The following is an 8,695-nucleotide window of genomic DNA, read 5'->3' as shown; positions in this document are numbered from 1 at the left end:
TGCAGAAAAAGGATTCAGATCAAGGTGCAGACCAAGGATTCACATCACGTTTCAGACCAAGGATTCAGATCAGTGTTCATTAGATGGATTCAGATCATGGTTCAGAACAAGGATTCAGATCACATTTCAGAACAAGGATCAGACCTAGGCTTCAGATCAAGGTGCAGAACAAGGATTCACATCACGTTTCAGACCAAGGATTCAGATCAGTGTTCATTAGATGGATTCAGATCATGGTTCAGAACAAGGATTCAGATCACATTTCAGAACTAGGTTCAGACCTAGGATTCAGATCAAGATGCAGACCAAGGATTCAGATCAAGGTGCAGACCAAGGATTCACATCACGTTTCAGACCAAGGATTCAGATCAGGGTTCATTAGATGGATTCAGATCATGGTTCAGAACAAGGATTCAGATCACATTTCAGAACAAGGTTCAGACCTAGGCTTCAGATCAAGGTGCAGAACAAGGATTCAGATCAAGGTGCAGACCACGGATTCACATCACGTTTCAGACCAAGGATTCAGATCAATGTTCATTAGATGGATTCAGATCATGGTTCAGAACAAGGATTCAGATCACATTTCAGAACAAGGTTTAGACCTAGGCTTCAGATCAAGGTGCAGAAAGAGGATTCAGATCAAGGTGCAGACCAAGGATTCAGATCAGTGTTCATTAGATGGATTCAGATCATGGTTCAGAAAAGGATTCAGATCACATTTCAGAACAAGGTTCAGACCTAGGCTTCAGATCAAGGTGCAGAACAAGGATTCACATCACCTTTCAGACCAAGGATTCAGATCAAGGTTCATTAGGTGGATTCAGATCATGGTTCAGAACAAGGATTCAGATCACATTTCAGAACTAGGTTCAGACCTAGGATTCAGATCAAGATGCAGACCAAGGATTCAGATCAAGGTGCAGACCAAGGATTCACATCACGTTTCAGACCAAGGATTCAGATCGATGTTCATTAGATGGATTCAGATCATGGTTCAGAACAAGGATTCAGATCACATTTCAGAACAAGGTTCAGACCTAGGCTTCAGATCAAGGTGCAGAAAAAGGATTCAGATCAAGGTGCAGACCAAGGATTCACATCACGTTTCAGACCAAGGATTCAGATCAGTGTTCATTAGATGGATTCAGATCATGGTTCAGAACAAGGATTCAGATCACATTTCAGAACAAGGTTCAGACCTAGGCTTCAGATCAAGGTGCAGAACAAGGATTCACATCACGTTTCAGACCAAGGATTCAGATCAGTGTTCATTAGATGGATTCAGATCATGGTTCAGAACAAGGATTCAGATCACATTTCAGAACTAGGTTCAGACCTAGGATTCAGATCAAGATGCAGACCAAGGATTCAGATCAGTGTTCATTAGATGGATTCAGATCATGGTTCAGAACAAGGATTCAGATCACATTTCAGAACAAGGTTCAGACCTACGCTTCAGATCAAGGTGCAGAAAAAGGATTCAGATCAACGTGCAGAACAAGGATTCACATCACGTTTCAGACCAAGGATTCAGATCAAGGTTCATTAGGTGGATTCAGATCATGGTTCAGAACAAGGATTCAGATCACATTTCAGAACAAGGTTCAGACCTAGGCTTCAGATCAAGGTGCAGAAAAAGGATTCAGATCAAGGTGCAGACCAAGGATTCACATCACGTTTCAGACCAAGGATTCAGATCAATGTTTATTAGATGGATTCAGATCATGGTTCAGAACAAGGATTCAGATCACATTTCAGAACAAGGTTCAGACCTAGGCTTCAGATCAAGGTGCAGAAAAAGGATTCAGATCAAGGTGCAGACCAAGGATTCACATCACGTTTCAGACCAAGGATTCAGATCAGTGTTCATTAGATGGATTCAGATCATGGTTCAGAACAAGGATTCAGATCACATTTCAGAACTAGGTTCAGACCTAGGATTCAGATCAAGATGCAGACCAAGGATTCAGATCAAGGTGCAGACCAAGGATTCACATCACGTTTCAGACCAAGGATTCAGATCAGTGTTCATTAGATGGATTCAGATCATGGTTCAGAACAAGGATTCAGATCACATTTCAGAACAAGGTTCAGACCTACGCTTCAGATCAAGGTGCAGAAAAAGGATGCAGATCAAGGTGCAGACCAAGGATTCACAGCACGTTTCAGACCAAGGATTCAGATCAGGGTTCATTAGATGGATTCAGATCATGGTTCAGAACAAGGATTCAGATCACATTTCAGAACAAGGTTCAGACCTAGGCTTCAGATCAAGGTGCAGAACAAGGATTCACATCACGTTTCAGACCAAGGATTCAGATCAAGGTTCATTAGTTGGATTCAGATCATGGTTCAGAACAAGGATTCAGATCACATTTCAGAACAAGGTTCAGACCTAGGCTTCAGATCAAGGTGCAGAAAAAGGATTCAGATCAACGTGCAGAAAAAGGATTCACATCACGTTTCAGACCAAGGATTCAGATCAAGGTTCATTAGGTGGATTCAGATCATGGTTCAGAACAAGGATTCAGATCACATTTCAGAACAAGGTTCAGACCTAGGCTTCAGATCAAGGTGCAGAAAAAGGATTCAGATCAAGGTGCAGACCAAGGATTCAGATCAAGGTGCAGACCAAGGATTCACATCACGTTTCAGACCAAGGATTCAGATCAGGGTTCATTAGATGGATTCAGATCATGGTTCAGACCTAGGCTTCAGATCAAGGTGCAGAAAAAGGATTCAGATCAAGGTGCAGACCAAGGATTCACATCACGTTTCAGACCAAGGATTCAGATCAGGGTTCATTAGATGGATTCAGATCATGGTTCAGAACAAGGATTCAGATCACATTTCAGAACAAGGTTCAGACCTAGGCTTCAGATCATGGTTCAGAACAAGGATTCAGATCACATTTCAGAACAAGGTTCAGACATAGGCTTCAGATCAAGGTGCAGAACAAGGATTCACATCACGTTTCAGACCAAGGATTCAGATCAAGGTTCATCAGGTGGATTCAGATCATGGTTCAGAACAAGGATTCAGATCACATTTCAGAACAAGGTTCAGACCTAGGATTCAGATCAAGATGCAGACCAAGGATTCAGATCAAGGTGCAGACCAAGGATTCACATCACGTTTCAGACCAAGGATTCAGATCAGGGTTCATTAGATGGATTCAGATCATGGTTCAGAACAAGGATTCAGATCACATTTCAGAACAAGGTTCAGACCTAGGCTTCAGATCAAGGTGCAGAACAAGGATTCACATCACGTTTCAGACCAAGGATTCAGATCAAGGTTCATTAGTTGGATTCAGATCATGGTTCAGAACAAGGATTCAGATCACATTTCAGAACAAGGTTCAGACCTAGGCTTCAGATCAAGGTGCAGAAAAAGGATTCAGATCAAGGTGCAGACCAAGGATTCACATCACGTTTCAGACCAAGTATTCAGATCAGGGTTCAATAGATGGATTCAGATCATGGTTCAGAACAAGGATTCAGATCACATTTCAGAACAAGGTTCAGACCTACGCTTCAGATCAAGGTGCAGAAAAAGGATTCAGATCAACGTGCAGAAAAAGGATTCACATCACGTTTCAGACCAAGGATTCAGATCAAGGTTCATTAGGTGGATTCAGATCATGGTTCAGAACAAGGATTCAGATCACATTTCAGAACAAGGTTCAGACCTAGGCTTCAGATCAAGGTGCAGAACAAGGATTCACATCACGTTTCAGACCAAGGATTCAGATCAGTGTTCATTAGATGGATTCAGATCATGGTTCAGAACAAGGATTCAGATCACATTTCAGAACAAGGTTCAGACCTAGGCTTCAGATCAAGGTGCAGAAAAAGGATTCAGATCAAGGTGCAGACCAAGGATTCACATCACGTTTCAGACCAAGGATTCAGATCAGTGTTCATTAGATGGATTCAGATCATGGTTCAGAACAAGGATTCAGATCACATTTCAGAACAAGGTTCAGACCTAGGCTTCAGATCAAGGTGCAGAACAAGGATTCACATCACGTTTCAGACCAAGGATTCAGATCAGTGTTCATTAGATGGATTCAGATCATGGTTCAGAACAAGGATTCAGATCACATTTCAGAACTAGGTTCAGACCTAGGATTCAGATCAAGATGCAGACCAAGGATTCAGATCAGTGTTCATTAGATGGATTCAGATCATGGTTCAGAACAAGGATTCAGATCACATTTCAGAACAAGGTTCAGACCTACGCTTCAGATCAAGGTGCAGAAAAAGGATTCAGATCAACGTGCAGAACAAGGATTCACATCACGTTTCAGACCAAGGATTCAGATCAAGGTTCATTAGGTGGATTCAGATCATGGTTCAGAACAAGGATTCAGATCACATTTCAGAACAAGGTTCAGACCTAGGCTTCAGATCAAGGTGCAGAAACAGGATTCAGATCAAGGTGCAGACCAAGGATTCACATCACGTTTCAGACCAAGGATTCAGATCAGTGTTCATTAGATGGATTCAGATCATGGTTCAGAACAAGGATTCAGATCACATTTCAGAACTAGGTTCAGACCTAGGATTCAGATCAAGATGCAGACCAAGGATTCAGATCAAGGTGCAGACCAAGGATTCACATCACGTTTCAGACCAAGGATTCAGATCAGTGTTCATTAGATGGATTCAGATCATGGTTCAGAACAAGGATTCAGATCACATTTCAGAACAAGGTTCAGACCTACGCTTCAGATCAAGGTGCAGAAAAAGGATGCAGATCAAGGTGCAGACCAAGGATTCACAGCACGTTTCAGACCAAGGATTCAGATCAGGGTTCATTAGATGGATTCAGATCATGGTTCAGAACAAGGATTCAGATCACATTTCAGAACAAGGTTCAGACCTAGGCTTCAGATCAAGGTGCAGAACAAGGATTCACATCACGTTTCAGACCAAGGATTCAGATCAAGGTTCATTAGTTGGATTCAGATCATGGTTCAGAACAAGGATTCAGATCACATTTCAGAACAAGGTTCAGACCTAGGCTTCAGATCAAGGTGCAGAAAAAGGATTCAGATCAACGTGCAGAAAAAGGATTCACATCACGTTTCAGACCAAGGATTCAGATCAAGGTTCATTAGGTGGATTCAGATCATGGTTCAGAACAAGGATTCAGATCACATTTCAGAACAAGGTTCAGACCTAGGCTTCAGATCAAGGTGCAGAAAAAGGATTCAGATCAAGGTGCAGACCAAGGATTCAGATCAAGGTGCAGACCAAGGATTCACATCACGTTTCAGACCAAGGATTCAGATCAGGGTTCATTAGATGGATTCAGATCATGGTTCAGACCTAGGCTTCAGATCAAGGTGCAGAAAAAGGATTCAGATCAAGGTGCAGACCAAGGATTCACATCATGTTTCAGACCAAGGATTCAGATCAGGGTTCATTAGATGGATTCAGATCATGGTTCAGAACAAGGATTCAGATCACATTTCAGAACAAGGTTCAGACCTAGGCTTCAGATCATGGTTCAGAACAAGGATTCAGATCACATTTCAGAACAAGGTTCAGACATAGGCTTCAGATCAAGGTGCAGAACAAGGATTCACATCACGTTTCAGACCAAGGATTCAGATCAAGGTTCATCAGGTGGATTCAGATCATGGTTCAGAACAAGGATTCAGATCACATTTCAGAACAAGGTTCAGACCTAGGATTCAGATCAAGATGCAGACCAAGGATTCAGATCAAGGTGCAGACCAAGGATTCACATCACGTTTCAGACCAAGGATTCAGATCAGGGTTCATTAGATGGATTCAGATCATGGTTCAGAACAAGGATTCAGATCACATTTCAGAACAAGGTTCAGACCTAGGCTTCAGATCAAGGTGCAGAACAAGGATTCACATCACGTTTCAGACCAAGGATTCAGATCAAGGTTCATTAGTTGGATTCAGATCATGGTTCAGAACAAGGATTCAGATCACATTTCAGAACAAGGTTCAGACCTAGGCTTCAGATCAAGGTGCAGAAAAAGGATTCAGATCAAGGTGCAGACCAAGGATTCACATCACGTTTCAGACCAAGTATTCAGATCAGGGTTCAATAGATGGATTCAGATCATGGTTCAGAACAAGGATTCAGATCACATTTCAGAACAAGGTTCAGACCTACGCTTCAGATCAAGGTGCAGAAAAAGGATTCAGATCAACGTGCAGAAAAAGGATTCACATCACGTTTCAGACCAAGGATTCAGATCAAGGTTCATTAGGTGGATTCAGATCATGGTTCAGAACAAGGATTCAGATCACATTTCAGAACAAGGTTCAGACCTAGGCTTCAGATCAAGGTGCAGAACAAGGATTCACATCACGTTTCAGACCAAGGATTCAGATCAGTGTTCATTAGATGGATTCAGATCATGGTTCAGAACAAGGATTCAGATCACATTTCAGAACTAGGTTCAGACCTAGGATTCAGATCAAGATGCAGACCAAGGATTCAGATCAGTGTTCATTAGATGGATTCAGATCATGGTTCAGAACAAGGATTCAGATCACATTTCAGAACAAGGTTCAGACCTACGCTTCAGATCAAGGTGCAGAAAAAGGATTCAGATCAACGTGCAGAACAAGGATTCACATCACGTTTCAGACCAAGGATTCAGATCAAGGTTCATTAGGTGGATTCAGATCATGGTTCAGAACAAGGATTCAGATCACATTTCAGAACAAGGTTCAGACCTAGGCTTCAGATCAAGGTGCAGAAAAAGGATTCAGATCAAGGTGCAGACCAAGGATTCACATCACGTTTCAGACCAAGGATTCAGATCAATGTTCATTAGATGGATTCAGATCATGGTTCAGAACAAGGATTCAGATCACATTTCAGAACAAGGTTCAGACCTAGGATTCAGATCAAGATGCAGACCAAGGATTCAGATCAAGGTGCAGACCAAGGATTCACATCACGTTTCAGACCAAGGATTCAGATCAGTGTTCATTAGATGGATTCAGATCATGGTTCAGAACAAGGATTCAGATCACATTTCAGAACAAGGTTCAGACCTACGCTTCAGATCAAGGTGCAGAAAAAGGATGCAGATCAAGGTGCAGACCAAGGATTCACAGCACGTTTCAGACCAAGGATTCAGATCAGGGTTCATTAGATGGATTCAGATCATGGTTCAGAACAAGGATTCAGATCACATTTCAGAACAAGGTTCAGACCTAGGCTTCAGATCAAGGTGCAGACCAAGGATTCACATCACGTTTCAGACCAAGGATTCAGATCAGTGTTCATTAGATGGATTCAGATCATGGTTCAGAACAAGGATTCAGATCACATTTCAGAACTAGGTTCAGACCTAGGATTCAGATCAAGATGCAGACCAAGGATTCAGATCAAGGTGCAGACCAAGGATTCACATCACGTTTCAGACCAAGGATTCAGATCAGTGTTCATTAGATGGATTCAGATCATGGTTCAGAACAAGGATTCAGATCACATTTCAGAACAAGGTTCAGACCTACGCTTCAGATCAAGGTGCAGAAAAAGGATGCAGATCAAGGTGCAGACCAAGGATTCACAGCACGTTTCAGACCAAGGATTCAGATCAGGGTTCATTAGATGGATTCAGATCATGGTTCAGAACAAGGATTCAGATCACATTTCAGAACAAGGTTCAGACCTAGGCTTCAGATCAAGGTGCAGAACAAGGATTCACATCACGTTTCAGACCAAGGATTCAGATCAAGGTTCATTAGTTGGATTCAGATCATGGTTCAGAACAAGGATTCAGATCACATTTCAGAACAAGGTTCAGACCTAGGCTTCAGATCAAGGTGCAGAAAAAGGATTCAGATCAACGTGCAGAAAAAGGATTCACATCACGTTTCAGACCAAGGATTCAGATCAAGGTTCATTAGGTGGATTCAGATCATGGTTCAGAACAAGGATTCAGATCACATTTCAGAACAAGGTTCAGACCTAGGCTTCAGATCAAGGTGCAGAAAAAGGATTCAGATCAAGGTGCAGACCAAGGATTCAGATCAAGGTGCAGACCAAGGATTCACATCACGTTTCAGACCAAGGATTCAGATCAGGGTTCATTAGATGGATTCAGATCATGGTTCAGACCTAGGCTTCAGATCAAGGTGCAGAAAAAGGATTCAGATCAAGGTGCAGACCAAGGATTCACATCACGTTTCAGACCAAGGATTCAGATCAGGGTTCATTAGATGGATTCAGATCATGGTTCAGAACAAGGATTCAGATCACATTTCAGAACAAGGTTCAGACCTAGGCTTCAGATCATGGTTCAGAACAAGGATTCAGATCACATTTCAGAACAAGGTTCAGACATAGGCTTCAGATCAAGGTGCAGAACAAGGATTCACATCACGTTTCAGACCAAGGATTCAGATCAAGGTTCATCAGGTGGATTCAGATCATGGTTCAGAAGAAGGATTCAGATCACATTTCAGAACAAGGTTCAGACCTAGGATTCAGATCAAGATGCAGACCAAGGATTCAGATCAAGGTGCAGACCAAGGATTCACATCACGTTTCAGACCAAGGATTCAGATCAGGGTTCATTAGATGGATTCAGATCATGGTTCAGAACAAGGATTCAGATCACATTTCAGAACAAGGTTCAGACCTAGGCTTCAGATCAAGGTGCAGAACAAGGATTCACATCACG

Source organism: Sceloporus occidentalis, unplaced genomic scaffold (genome assembly GCF_023333645.1).
Source record: "Sceloporus occidentalis isolate IW3139 unplaced genomic scaffold, rSceOcc1.0.p SCAF_2, whole genome shotgun sequence".
NCBI lineage: Eukaryota > Metazoa > Chordata > Lepidosauria > Squamata > Phrynosomatidae > Sceloporus > Sceloporus occidentalis.
The sequence above is the reverse complement of the archived record's forward strand: the minus strand, read 5'-3'. Positions refer to the sequence as shown.